Below are 15705 nucleotides of genomic sequence, written 5' to 3' on the forward strand. Positions count from 1 at the left end.
GAAAGTTTTTTTAAAAAGTTCTTAATTCATGTTGCTGATCTTGGCTGAATAAAGGTATGTTGCTGTCAGCATTTCGGGGGAACATGTCTGCATTTTTTTTATGTCAGGTTACAATGATATTAAGTCAAGAATAGTCAAAATGTCCTGAGAAACAACGTTTAGAAATTGGCCTATTAGCTCCTCAGGGCTGTACCAACTGTTTGAGTATTGATACAGTCCTGCCCCTACTTTTTCCCCATAAGCCAGGATTTACAGCATTGGAGATCATATCTATGTTGATAATGGATTAGACCCTACACAATGTTCCAGAATGTTTACAGTGCTATCACCTGCATGGTTATGGACAACATGCTATAAATGGGGTGTTGGCTGGAAGGCTCTGTCTTCATGTGATACAGGTGCGATGGGCGAAGTGATCTCTCTCTGTCGTGAAACGTTCTACTACTCTAAATTCATCTTTCCTATTTTGTCTCGTTCACAGGCTCCAAGCCTTCGGTTCAATGATATCAATAAACTCCACCTGATTCTCCGGTTAGTATATGGAAATTAATGGTCTAATTAATGGTCTAATTAATGGTGCCAGACGATGCCCGGGACAGCATCACTTTATTCAACTAAAGTCAGCAATATACATTAACAATGTGAAAGGCACAAACTGTACTTTTACCCAGATCAGCAAGTTTCATCTGCAGTCAGACACAAAATTCAGGCCATTGCACAGAAGATACACGAGCCCTCACAACATTGGAAATGATTTTGTTTGATAAAACAGTCCATCATAAACTTGCTTAGAGCAACTCGTGAATATTGCTTGATTTCTTTTCGTGTGGGGTAACACATGAAATGTTACTGTATTCCGATTGATGTGAACCATTTACACTTCAAGTTATTTGAAAACGTCCTTCACAAAAGGTATGTGAGTAAATTTTAGAAATCATTGATCAAAGGGACAATTTTTTTTTGGATTCAAGGAAGATCCATAGTGATATTTTGTAAATGTTTGGAGCTGTGATTGCTTTAAAGTTTTAACTAAGACATTGGCATACAGTGCACAACTTCACAATTTGCTATAACATGACACTCGCAACCACTGTGAACCTGGAAGGCGATGGTTCAGAATTTAACAAGGACCCAGCAAGGTTCGTGGAATGGACCGACGAATGATTCATGAAATTTAACAAAGGCATTTCTGAAATGATTAATTTAGCTAGGAAGAATGTGGAGACACAAATTCACATCTCTGTTTGCATTTCAATATCCTTTAAATTACTTTTCTATTATATCCTAAAATACTTGTGTCTTTGTTCATATTTAATACACTCTATCTTGTTCCGGTGTTAAGATAGTTCTTTTTTTATTTCACTCAAGACTGTATGCTGTATTTTTGCCTCAGTATTGACCAAATTCGGTTTGGAGCCAGCTTATATCACTTGAGCTGCTTTTTCAGGAAGTGAATCTCTCAACCTGTTATGTCAAAATAATCTGTTCTTGCTTAGATCAAAATAAATCCTGTTAATATCATCCCAAATTCAGGCTCGTTTATTTTGTATTTATTCATTGGAAATGAACAGAATGTGACCGGCCTGTTCTTGGTGGAGTGGGAGAGGGAGTTAAAGTGTTCAGCCATGGGGCCATGGGGTTGGTTGGCTCGGGTGTCCCAGAGATGTTCTCTGAAATGATCCACAAGTTAGTGTCCTGTCTCCCTGATGTAGAGGAGACACATCAGGTGGAACAGACACAGTGGATGACATTTGTGGAAGTATAGATACATTTCTCTGGGATGTGGTAGGATCATTTGGGGCCTTGTCGGAAGTGAGGGGGGAGGTGTGGGCGCAGGTTCTGCACTTCCTGTGGTGGCAAGGGAAGGTGACAGGGGTGGGGAGTGGGTTGGTGGAGGGGCATGGACCTCGCGAGGGAGCCGCGGAGAGAATGGTGTCTCCGGAATGCAGATAGGGGTAGGGAGGGAAATATACCCCGAGTGATAGGGTCTGTTTACAGGTGGTGGAAGCAGGGGAGGATGATATGATGTATGCAAGGTTGGTGCGTTGGAAGATGAGGAACAGGAGGGCTCCCTGTTGCGATTGGAGGGATGGGGTTCAAGGGCATCGTCGACCACATGGGACGGGAAATTGCAGTCTTTGAAAAAGGAGGTTATCTGGGATGTTTTATGGTTGAACTGGTCCTCCTGGGAGCAGGTGCGATGGAGGCAGAGGAATTGACAATAAGGGATGGCACTTTTACAGGAGGTCGGGTGGGAGGAGGGTCGTCCAGATAGCTGTGGGAGTCAGTGGGCTTGTCGTAAATGTTTAGTCGGTCACTGGAGATAGAGGTGGAGAGGTCTAGGAAAGGGAGGGAGGTGTCCGAGATGGTCCCTGTGAAGTTTAGGTCAGGGTGGAAGGTCTTATTAAAGTTGATGAACTGTTCAACCTCCTAGTGGTAGCATGAGGTGGCGTTGATACAGTCATCAATGTAGCGGTGGTAAAGGTGGGCAATGATACCGGTGTAGCTGTGGAAGATTGACTGCTCCACATATCTGACGAAGAGGCATGCATAGTTGGGGTCCATGCAGGTGTCCATGGCTACCCATTTGGTTTGGAGGAGGTGGGAGGATTGAAAGGAAATGTAATTGAGGTTGAGCATGTACTGCTTGGGTTGGCGTGACAGGAAGAAACAGAGGGCTTCGAGGCCTACATCATGGCGTTTGGATGTGTCCAGGGCTTGGACATTCTGTTCTCTCTGGCGCTTATCAATAGCTTGCAGTTATTATGGAAATGCAAGTGCAATGGCTGGGAACTCGGAGAAACCAATGTTTAAGTCTTCTGCTTGAAACACATTTTGACCAGAACATTTAAACACCACAAAGCTCACTGTAGGAAAAGCTAGGGCTGCAACTTTTAATAATATTTGAAACTTTGTTAAAAATAGGGATTTTTAGTCATAGTTTCTGAAATAATCAAGGAAATAATTAACCGTTAGAACAAGTTCTTTCAAAGAGAGAGGATTTGCAAAGTTTGAAACTATACGGTGCTGTAGTTTATTTGAATTCAATATTGGTCAGAGTTAGATACAGCCAAGGTGATCTCTCCATATATTGATTCTGTTAATCGGACACACCAACATACCTGTCTGTACAAAACTGTATTATTTGTTTAGTTGATCAAAATTTAGGAAACAGATCAAATAGAATGTATTCGGCTGGGAAGGTGATGGATACAGAAGACAGAATCAAAAACTGGGAACATTAAATCTGAAGAGAGAGTAACAAGTAGTACAAGATCAAAGACATGAAAAGGTACATGTCGATGTGCTCCAGACGTTAGTGAATCGAATAAGCTTGTTAGATGGTCGAGAGACTCGTCCAATGATGTCCTGGAATCGGACTGCGAAACAGAGATCGAAAGGTCGATTTGTAAATGTCACTTCAATTTAATCACTTCATATTCTGTGTCCTGATATAGGCCACATTGGCAGATGTTTCCGCAAGATTACATCCCCTGGGTTTATTTTCTGATCAGAAGTGAGATGTGTGGCTTGCTGCTGGCACATAGAAACAGGAAGTTGCGCGCCAGCTGAGTATGATACACCAGGCGCTACTGTCCGTATTATCAGGACAAACAGTCATCCGACCTCTGAGGGTGAATACACACTGACAGTGTCAAGAACAAACGGACAGATTGTTGTTGGTCTCAACATTGTATTCAATTCCATTCCCATTTTCCAGAATGAAACAGAAGAGACACAAGATTATTTCAGATAGAGTAAATTATCTGTCAGCGAGATAAGAGTTATCATCGGGTGAAAGGAGCTAAATGACAATGTATAGTTTCACTCATAACCATATGTTTAAAAGTAGAAAGCTTGGGGGAAGTTAATAAGTAAATCGAAGAGACAGCATTCATCAAAAGTTGGAATTGTAAGATTTAAGCAATGAAATTCAGCATGGCTTTGGTGGAAGTGATATCATATCGGAAGTGGTTGATTCTGTTTTCCGGAGAGGAAATGAGATGTGACATTGGGGGTAAAAAGTGGATGTAATGCTTCTTGACTTCAATCAGGTTTTTGACCAGATCTTGCATCTTTAATATGGTAAGGGTTCATGGGATCTGGTGCAGTTTGGCAAATGCATCGAATGTTTATTTGTTGGCAGAAGGTAATGCTCGAAGGTAGTCATTGTGAAGACATCTTGTGTCCAGTGGCTTATTATATGACTTGGCGCTGGATCCTTTGCTGTTTGCAGCGTATATGAACGATCGAGTCAAGAATGTAGCAATTTTGATCAGTAAGTTCAAAGATGAGGTGAAAAACGTTTGGTTTTGCAATTAGTGAGGAGGAAAGCCAGTGTGACATCGATGACATTGCCTGTCGGAGAGAAGAATTGAAAACAGAACATTATATCCTTAAGTCTGTGAAGTAAAGTATTTTTGAGACTAACAATTTAAGCGAATATACGATGCATTGTTGAAATCTACACAATACAAAGGATAAGCAATCTTCTGTTGAGAATATCCACATCATGGGGTGGGGGTTGGAGTTATAGTCTGGAGATATTGTGGCGAAACCATTCATTCAGGAAACAGGGGTCTGAGACCACAGTGCTGCCACATCAAGTCGTGAATTAAAGTTGATAATTAAACAATTCATTGAAGAAATAAGCTCCACAGATATTCCCTTGCTCTGCTTTGGAGAGCACAAAACATCAGAGCAAAAGTTAAGGCTGAAGCATTCACAGCAATCTTCAGCCAGAAGTGCCAATTGTCTGATCCATCTCGGGATCTTCCATAGATCACCAATATCACAGATACCTGCCAGCAGGGAATTCGCTTCTCTCCATGTGAAATCAAGACACTGTTGGCGGGGGAGGGGGGGTGGCAGGGGTTACTGCAAATGCTATGGAGCCTGACAAAATTCTGGCAATAATACTGACGACTTGTGCTAGCCAAGCAATTCCGATACACTAAAACACTGGCATGGACAATGTGGAAAATAGGCCAGGCACGTCCTGTGCACAGAAAATAGGTCAAACCACCCCCTGGCGAATTACTGTCCCATCAGTCCATGCTCAATCATGAGTTAGATGTAGGAAGGTGCTATCAAGCAGCACTAGCTCAGCAATAACCTGTGTAAATGTGGGTTACGCAAGGCCTACTAAGCTCATGTCTGAATTACAGACTTGATTTAAACATAGACAAAGAACTGAATTCCAGAAATGAGGGGAGAGTGACAGCCCTTGACATTAAGGTCACATTCGACAGAGTGAGATACTATGGAGTCGTAGTAAAACTGGATTTAATGGGTAACAGGTGAAAACCTCCCTGTTGCGTGCAGTCATACCTCACACATTGGAAGATGGGTCTGCTTGTCAGAGGGCAGTCGCCTCAGCCAAAGCAAATCTCTGTTGGAGTTCTGAAAGAAAGTGTCCTTGGCCCAATCATGTTCAGCTGCTTCAGCAATGACCTTCCCTCCATCAGAAGGTCAGAAGTGAAATCTGCATTAATCTACCACTTTTTTGTGACTCCTCAGTCCACATTCAAACGCAACAAAATCTGGACAATATCCAGACTTGAGCTGACAATTGGCACATAGCATTCACACGACAAAACTGCGAGACAATGACCATTGACAATAAGAGACAATCTAACCAAAACCCCTTGACATTCAATAGTGTTACCATCACTGAATCCCTCACCATCGACACCCTGGGTTTTATTGTTCATTAGCAATTGAGCTTGACACTCCACAGAAATACAATGGTTGTACGAGCAGGCCAGAGGCTAGGAATACGACAGCGAGTAACTCACCCTCCTCACTCGCAAAGCCAATTGACTGTCGAAGAGACAGAGGTCAGGAGGCTAATAGCACAGCTCACCCCTTGAATGGATAGGAGCAGCTTCAACTGCACTCAAGAAGCTTGGCATTGTCCAGGACAAAGCATCCCACTTGATCAGTAGCACATCCACAAGCGTCCACTGCCTCCAAATCTGATTCTTAGTACCTGCCATATGCACTATCTAAAATACTACACTGCAGTAACTTAGCCACTTTTGAGACAGTACCTTCCCACTACCAATTGCATCTCGAAGGACAGGAGCAGCAGATACATGGGAACAGCACCACTGTAAGCTCCTCTCTAAAACACTCGGCATCCTGACGTGGAAATATTCACCGATCCTTTACTGTAATTGGGTCAAAATCTGGAATTCCCTTCCTCAGGCCAAATTGGAACATGTTATTTCAGAAAGGCAGCTTACTGCCATCTACTGAAGGACATCTACGGACAACTAAAAGCAAGCACCATGTTCCATGAGTCAATAAAAAAATCGTTGAAGCCAACATGATAGTTTGATAAAGTGGTTGAGGAGGCATTATGAGTATGTAATAAGCAATCAAAAGGTTTGGAGTAAAGTTTCAGAATCAGTCCCTACCATGGCAGCTTCAATTAATAAAAGAATATGAAATGAAAATGCTGGAATAATGAACGATAATGGCAGACCTAGAAAAGGTTTGAAGCATGTTACATGTTACAGTATTGGCCTTCAGAGGAGAACGTCTGACCTTCCTACCTGGCCTGCCCTACCCCTTCAAAAATAAGGTGATGGTCCTTTCCTGTGCTGAACCTAACTAAGAAACCCATCAGGACTGCAGGTGCTGGAGATCAGAGTTGAGAGTGTAGTGCTTGAAAAGCACAGCAGGTCAGGCAGCATCCAAGGAGCAGGAAAATCAACGTTCCAGGCATAACCCCTTCATCATATATCCTAATGAAGGCCTCATGCCCGAAATGTCGATTCTCCTGCTCCTCGGACGCTGCCTGACCTGCTGTACTTTTCCAGCACTACAGTCTCGACGGAAATGCCAATTGGTTGTCATAAAGCTTCTTAAGAAAGATCAACCATAATTAGCCGAGCAAGATGGCAGGCCTTCAAAAAGGTAGCTGATGACCACCTTCTTGGGATATGTGACTAACGTTTTCATAAGTCAGTGAAGAATTCAAAAAAATGCAAATTACGGTGAGTCAGGCTCTTCAGACAGAGTCCGGTACACATTTAAAATTGATGATTGGATGCAAAGTTTCCTGTGATGTTGCTGTAAACAGCAAGAGAGTTCTTGCCAGTATTGCACTCCAATATTTGTTCATGATGTAAAGTGTCAGATTTATTGCATTTCTGTTTGTGACCGGTTTCTGTGCATTCCCAATATTAGGATCACAGTGGTGATATCATGACACCAGTATTCCCAAACTCCAGTTTGATCCTGAATAGACTGGATTTGGAATGCCATCGTTTGCCCAGGGTGAAATTTGAATTCTAAGAAAGCCTGGAATCGGAAAGAAAGCCAAATGGTGACCATGTAACCCGAGTCAATGGAAAAAATACAAAAACAGCTGGTTCACGAATGACAAGGCATCTGTCACCTTTCCATGGTCTGGCCGACATGAGATTCCAGACCCACTGGAAAGTAATTGACTATGTTCTGAAGTGGCTTTAGCAAGCTATTCAATGGGCAATTTGGGATAGGGACTTATTGCTGACCCTTGCCAGAAAGTAATACATGTAACAAAACCTCACCACAGCGATATCAATTAAATGTAATTGTTGTGCAGTTCCTGATGTCATTTTAAGTATTTCACGTGAATATTCTAAAATGCGCATTGAGTGATGTTGCACCGTCTAAACGGACTACAATATAAATTAGTGAGACATTCAGAGTAGGAGAAAGTAAGGACTGCAGATGCTGGAGATCAGAGCTGAAAATGTGTTGCTGGAAAAGCGCAGCAGGTCAGGCAGCATCCAAGGAACAGGAGAATCGACGTTTCGGGCTTATGCCCGAAATGTCGATTTTCCTGTTCCTTGGATGCTGCCTGACCTGCTGTGCTTTTCCAGCAACACATTTCAGCAGCGACATTCAGAGTAGATCCAGTTCAACATTGAAGTTTAATTGCAGAATTTTCAGCACTGAATTTTTAACCTAAATAAAAGTTTTAAATTGTGTTTATCATCCAGAAATCTGTTGCAATTCGTCTTCATAAATTTGTATTCATTTCGGAAAATGGCTAACATTCTTAAAATAAACTGGTTTCGATTTAAATCTTACCAACAAATCACTTCTTTCATCTGGCTTTGCTGTCACCATCACTTCCTTGAAACCAATTAAGCATTTATGTAAATAAACACAGAAATAGAATTCTCTGAATAAATTACAGAACAACAAAAACCCCAATTTATATTTCCCCACAAGCACAGCACACGAATTGTGGAAAAAATACAAATAACTCAATGGATTACACTACTAATTGATGTTAGGACTTTTTAATACATAAGTTGTATGATTGTTGAATGACAAAGGTATCAATTGTCATGCTTAGTAAAAGAAAACTATAATTAAGAGATACATTGGCACAGCTAATATTTCTGTCTGTCTTTTTCTCTCTTCCCTTCCTGCCTCCCCCCATTTTTCTTTATATCTAATGCCTTGTTTTGCCTCTCCACAATCGGACAACGTTTTCCTTAATAACATGAAGCCAACACCTCACCAACTTATGCTCTCAGCCAAATTCATCCATTTCTTTCGAGAGATTTGAGTCAGGACAGCCAGAATTTCTCAAAAATCTGTCTGAGTATTGAGTGATCTGGAAATGCTTGATCGGAAAGACATTACTGTGATAGTGTTTTCATTGTAACTCAGCAGTATTATTCTTGGCTGAGGAATGTTTAATGGTTCAGTGCAATGCATAGTTAGTCTATAATTAACTTTTACTGCACATCTCATGGAATGTTTAATATTGTCGAGGGTGATTTATTCTGTGTCGACTCTATGTTGTACCTGCTCTGGGAGGTTTTTTTTTAGGGAATCCTGGATGCAGCTCTACACTGTGTCTAAACCAAAATGTATTTGACATGTTTGCATTGGACAGCACAATATAGAGGGAGACTTACCCAGCACATTACATGAGCTGTCTAATCACAGAAAACATTTGATGGAGCCTTGTAAAGGGGCTTAAACTCCTAGCCACTGTCATTCTGATTTTGAAATGCTTAATACCAAAATAAAAAGGAAACAATACTATCCATCGAAACTTTCTTATACAAGTAGATGATCATCTACAGGCACAGACATACATACACACATAAACAAATCATCTATGAGCAATCCTTGCAGTGTTTAATGGATGAGCGCTGAGAGAGCTTTAATATGCAATGTGTGTATTCCAGTGTATACCGACAATGTGTTTGATATGATAGTTTAAATGTAGTTTTCATCTGTCTTTAATCTTTTCTGTGACAGCTGTGGTTGTGTTTGACAAATATTCAACAGAACTGGAGGACTATAAATGTAGTCACTGCATTCGAGGCAGAATGCAATGCCATCAAACAGGGAGAAAGGCGATCCCTGTCTTTTTTCATGATGAGGAGCGATTGAAGCAGCTGGGCTTCAAACATGAAATGGAGGTTAATTTAAATGAGGCCGAGATAATTCTGGAAAGACTAACTTAGAGCAAAGGTCAATGATAGGGAACCAGAAGCAGCCTGTTCAGCCAATGAGGTTTGGTCTTCCAAACAATGACATCATAGCTGAGCTGATCATCTTCACCTCCGCTTCCCAGCGTTTTAACTGTCAGCATTGATTCAATTACCAAATCAAAATCTGTCCATTGCAGCCTTCAAAATACTGAATGACTCAACCTCGACAGTGTTCTGTGGTAAAGAATTCCACAAATTTTCTACATTCTGGGAGACAAAATTCTCTTCTGCCAGAAATTTGCGACCTCCAATTCAGAGATTCTACTCCCTGGTCCGAAACTCTCCCACAAGGGGAAACAACAATTCTGCATTTACACCATCAAGTTTCCTGAAAATAATAAATGTTTCAGAATTTTAGTACTGAATCGTCTATGTTCCAATGAGTATAGGCCCAAACGACTCAATCTCTACTTTCAAGACAGTCCTTCCATCCTAAGGATCAGTCGACTAAACCTCACGTGGATTGTCTCACATTCCAGTGTACCTTTTCTTTGTGATGAGTCCCAAGAACAGGTCATAGTATTCCAGCTGTGGTAAGAATAGAGCTTCTTTTCAGTTTTAACAAACATTATAGTCATACAGATCTCCAGCACAGAAACAGATCCTTTGGTCCAACTGCACTGACCAGACATCCCAACCTGACTGAGTACCATTTTCCAAACATTTGGCCTATCTTCCTCTAGTGATGTGTCTCAGGGATCAGTGTTGAGACTGCAATTTGGAACATTCATTTTTTAAATAAATTCTATCCTTTCTCATTATTATTATTAAACAAATAGAATTATGATCACTTTCCCTGAAGCGTGCCCATATGGACACCTCAGTAACTTGCCATGCCTTGGCTCCCATCAGAAGGTCACATATTGCGCACTCTCTAGTAGGTGCATCCACTGATGGAATAACAACGTTTTCTTGTACACACTTAACCGATTTCTCCACATTCCAACATCTTAACACTATCCCAAACTCTGTTTGGAAAGTTAAAATTCCCTACCATCGTCCTTTTTTCTTACAGATAGCTGAGACCTCCTTTCATATTCGCTTGTGAATTTCCCACTGATTATTAGGAGGCCCATTTTACAATCCCAGCAAGGTGATCACCTCTTTCTTATATTTAAGTTTCATCCAGATAACTTCAATGGGCAATCTCCAAGGAATATCCTCTCAACATCCAGCCATAATGTTCTGATTAACCAAAAACACCACTCCTCCTCCGCTCTTGCTCCCTTACCCATACATTCTATCATATCTATATCACGGAACATTAAGCTGCCAGTCCTGTTCATCACTGAGCCACATTTCTGTAATGGTAATGATATCCTTGTTCCACGTTCCCATCTATGCCCCATGTTCATCTGTCTCACATGTCAGGCCTCTTGCATCGAAGTAAATGCAGTTTCGCAGTCTTACCTCGCTCTTGCCAAACTGTTGTCTGCCTTGACTCTTAGAATTGCTCACCTCATCTCACCTCAAAAATTTCTCTTTTATCACTATCTTGTTGATTCCCACCACCTCCCTTACTATTTAAAAACCTTCAGCATACTGCTAGCAAATTTCCCATTCAGAATATTGGTCCCCTTCCAACTCAGGTCCCTCTTATACAGGTCATTTCTATCCCTGAAGAGATCCCAATGATTGAAAAATGGGAATCCTAACTCCTGCAGCAGCTCCTCAGCCTCACATTCGCTGCTCTATCTGACTGTTCCTACTCTCAATTTTCCATTACTTTTTAAACAAACCCCAACATGACATTTGCCATCCTTACTGACAGTTGAAATTAAAAGCTAATGTTTTTGTGATTCAGATTTGCCGTCTCCCTGTAGATTTCAGAATTCAATCTCTCTGTCAATAAAACTCAGCCTCTCTATCTTGCCCGTTAAAATGCATAACTTCACGGTTTATGTCTGTTCTCATTTATTTCATCCACATTACATTAATATGCAAAGATCCTTGTTCACTCTCTTGTCCTATCTGTATCCCTCCGAAAACATCTTTTTGTGTCTTACTCACCACTTGCATCCTCTCCAATTTTTGTGTCATTCGCAAACTTGCCTACAATATATTCACTTTCCTCAGCAAAGGCATCAAAATATTTTGTAAATTTTTGTCCCCAGAACAGATTTATGTCGTACTCCACAGATTGACATCCTGTAAAATAAAACTCTTAATCAAACTTTTCGGATTGTGATTTCAAAAATCCTCTCTCCATGTTAATACAGTATTTCCAAAGCCGAGGGATCCTATCTTATTCAGTAATCTTATGTATGGGTGCTAACAAACACCTTCAGAAAATCAAAACATAGTACAATCACGGTTTCCTCCATTTTCTCAAAGAATTCCAATACATTTATCAGGCAATATTTCCATTTTGTAAAGCCATTCTCAGTGTTCTGCTGTAAAACCCTTTTATAAAGACTTCACCATTTTTTCAATAAATGACGTTAAACTAAGTAGCCTCAGTCAATCAATTTTGTGCCTTAACTGTTTTTGAATGAAGTTGTTGGTTGAAAGATCTGCAATCAGCCGTCACTTCCACCTGCTGGAGAAGCACTGCCATTGCATTTACTGTGAAAATCTTAACAAAATGCATCTGATGTTCATCTACTGAGATAGCAATTCCACAAATGTACTAGCTCATCACCTCCTGCTGGCTGTCCCAGATTTTACGAAGCAACTCATTGAAAGTCGACAAGGCTAATTAGCATCAAACCAAGATCAATAATTGAGCAAAAATATCTCAATCCTGTTCATGTAGTTTTGTTCATTTCTTTTTAGGACATTAGCTTCGACAATGTGGAGTCTGTGTGGGTGGAGCTGTGAAATACCAATGGACAAAAGCATTAGTGGGTATCATACACAGACCCCCAGACTGCAGTGGTCATGTTGGAATAGTATTAAACATGAAATTAGCCAAGCATGTGATATGGAGACATCGGCAATCATGGATGATTTTAATCTGCATCTAGATTGGACGAATCAAATTAACCACAATGTCTACGAGGGGGAATTCCTGGCGTACATATGGGATGGTTTTCTTAACCAACATGTGGATGAACCAACTAGAGAGCAAGCCATCTGAGACTGGGTACTGTGTAATGAGATAGGAATAATTGCCAATCTAGCTGCGTGAGACTCCTTGGGGATGAGTGACCATGATATGATACATTTTTTTTTATCAAGATGGAGAGTGAGCTAGCTGATGTGGAGACTAGGGTGCTGAATTTTAATAAAGGAAACTATGAGGATATGTCAGGCATGAGTTAGCGTTGATAGATTAATGGAAGTTGTTTAAAGGTGTGACAGTAGATAGGCATTGGCAAATATTCAAGAAAATCATGAAGGAACTGCAACAACTATTTATTCCTGTCTGGTACAAAAGCAAAATGGATAATAGGGCCAATCCATGGCTTATAAAGGAACTTAGATAGTATCCAATTGAAGGAAGAAGCTCAGAGATTGCCCAAGAGAAAAATAATAGGTCTGATGATTGAGAGCAGTTTATTATTCAGCAAAGAAGGACCAAGGGATTGATAAAGATGGGGAAAACACAGTACAAAAGAAAGTAAGCTTGCAAGAAACATGAAGGCTGACACTACAAGGTTCTAGAATATTTCATGAGAAAGAGATTGGTGAAGACAAATGTAGGTCCCGACAGATGGAAATGGGGAAATGTATAACAAAGGACAACGAAACAGCTGACGAACTGAATACATACTTTAGTTCTGTCTTCACAAAAAAGAACAGTTGTACAGGAGGTTGGTGAGGATGCAGTTGGAGCATTGTGTTCAGTTTTGGTCACCTTTCTCGAGGAAGGATGTTATTAAACTGGAAAAAGTGCAGAAGAAATTTAACAGGATGTTGCTAGGACTCAATGATCTGAGTTATAAGGAGAGGCTGAACAAGCTAGAACTTCTTTTCTCGGCAGTCTAGGAGACTGAGAGGGGATCTTAGAGAAGTGTACAAAATCATGCGAGACATGCACCCATTCTTTTTTAGCCAGGGTCAAGGAATCGAGGCTTAAATGTCATTAGATTAAGGTTAGAGGGGAAAACTCTAAAAGGCAACCTGAGGGCAATTTCTTTTACACAGGGGCTGGTAGGTGTATGGAACGAGCTGCCGGCGGAAGTGGTTAACAACATTTAAAGGCATTTTGACAAATACATGAATAGGATGTGGACCAAATGCAGGGAAATGGGGTTAGCATGGATGGACATTTTGGTCAGTATGGTCCATTTGGGCTAAACGACCTGTCTCTGTGCTGTAGGATTCTCTGAATCGAACATACAAATCACGTACCAGAAATCATGGAGAATGCAAAATTTAGTGAGTGGGAAGAACTGAGGGAGGTCAATATTAGTAGAGAAATGGTGCTGGGAAATTGACGGGATTAAACCCGATAAATCCTCAGGGCCTGATAAATCTACATCCCAGAGTACTTACGGAAGTGGTTCTAGAAATAGTGGATACGTTGGTTGTCAGGATTCCTTCGATTTTGGTACAGTCCCTGCAGATTGGAGGGCAGCTACTGCCACTCCAACACTCAGAAAGACAGGTACAGAGAAACCAGGAAATTATAGACCAGTAAGCTACAGCGACCCCAATTATTAACAATATATATTAATGATTTGGACGAAGGAATAAAATGTAATATCTCAAGGTTTGCAGATGATACCAAATTGGATGGGATGGTGAACTGTGACGAGGATGCAGAAATCCTTTGGCATGATCTGGACAGATTGGGTGAGCTGGCCAATCAATGGCAGATGCAGTTTATTTTGTATAAATGTCAGGTTATTCACTTTGGAAACAAAAGCAAGGTGGTGGATTACAACCTGACTGGCTGTAAATTGGGAGAGGGGAGTGTGCTGCAGGGCCTACATGTCCTTGTGTACCAGTCGCTGAAGGTAAGCATGTAGGTGCAGCAGGCAGTAAAGAAGGCAAATGCATATTGGCCTTCATTGTGAGATGTTTCGAGTACAGAGCAGGGATGTGTTGTTACAGTTATACAGGGCTTTGGTGAGGCTACAAACACTGTGTGCAGATTTGGTCTCCTTATCTGAGGAAGGATGCTCTTGCTCTGGAAGGAGTACAGTGCAGGTTTACCTGACTGATTCCGAGGATAGTGGAAGTAACGTATGAGGACAGGTTATCTGAGTTAGGATTGTTTTCCCTGGAGTTTAAACGAATAATAGGGGATCTCATTCTAACAGGACGAGAAAGGGTAGATATAGGGAGGATGCTCCTGATGGTGGGGGTTTCCAGAATCAGAGGACACAGACTGAGGATTCGTGATGGATCATGTAGGATGGAGATGAGGAGACATTTCTTCACCGAATTAGTGATGAGCCTGTGGAAGTCATTACCACAGGGATTAGTTGATGCCAAAGCATTGAATGTATTGAAGATGTGGCTAGACGTAGCATTTAGGACAAATGGGTTCAAAGGTAATGGGGAGTAAACAGGACGAGGCTATTGAGCTGGATGATAAGCCATGATCATGATGAAGGGCAGAGCAGGCTCAAGGGCTGAGTGGCCTCCTCCAGCGCCTATCTTCAATTTTTTAAGAGGATATTGCACTGCGAAAACTGTGGACATTATTAGTGCTTTCCCATTTACCACACAAAAAAAAAATACTCATCACCCCACCCGAATAATAATGTGGAGACGTAACCTCTCAAATTTCAATGACAGAGCTCCTCCCAAGAGTTAAGATGTGCTGGTTGAAGTGCAGCTTTGTTCATTCTTAACAAAAGATGTCATTTTGTTCTGTGATTGCTTGTGTGTGTCTGTATTTCTGTATGTGTGTGCGCATGTGTATTTGTGCGTGTGTCTGTGTGTGTATGTGTCTGTGTCTGTGCATATCCATGGCTATGCGTCTGTCTCTGTGTAGGTGTAGGTGTGTGTGAGTGTCTGAAGCTGACAACCTTTTGATTCTCAAAACATCTTGGGATTGCTGCAGCTAACCCAAAACTAGAACAACCTGAACTGGAGAACTGGCCACTACTTTTCCATTGTTAAACTGTTTTTAAGAAAAACCTACAGGCACCCTAGACTCTTTGGCACCTCTGCCTTTACAATCTCTCTTCAAAAAACACAGGCCAAAGTCACCGTTTTAAAGTGACAGCATCCTCACACCACCACACCCCCCACTCCCCCTCCCCCCCTACACACACACACACACACACACACA

The sequence above is a fragment of the Chiloscyllium plagiosum genome, chromosome 8 (genome assembly GCF_004010195.1).
Source record: "Chiloscyllium plagiosum isolate BGI_BamShark_2017 chromosome 8, ASM401019v2, whole genome shotgun sequence".
In the NCBI taxonomy this organism is placed as follows: Eukaryota; Metazoa; Chordata; class Chondrichthyes; order Orectolobiformes; family Hemiscylliidae; genus Chiloscyllium; species Chiloscyllium plagiosum.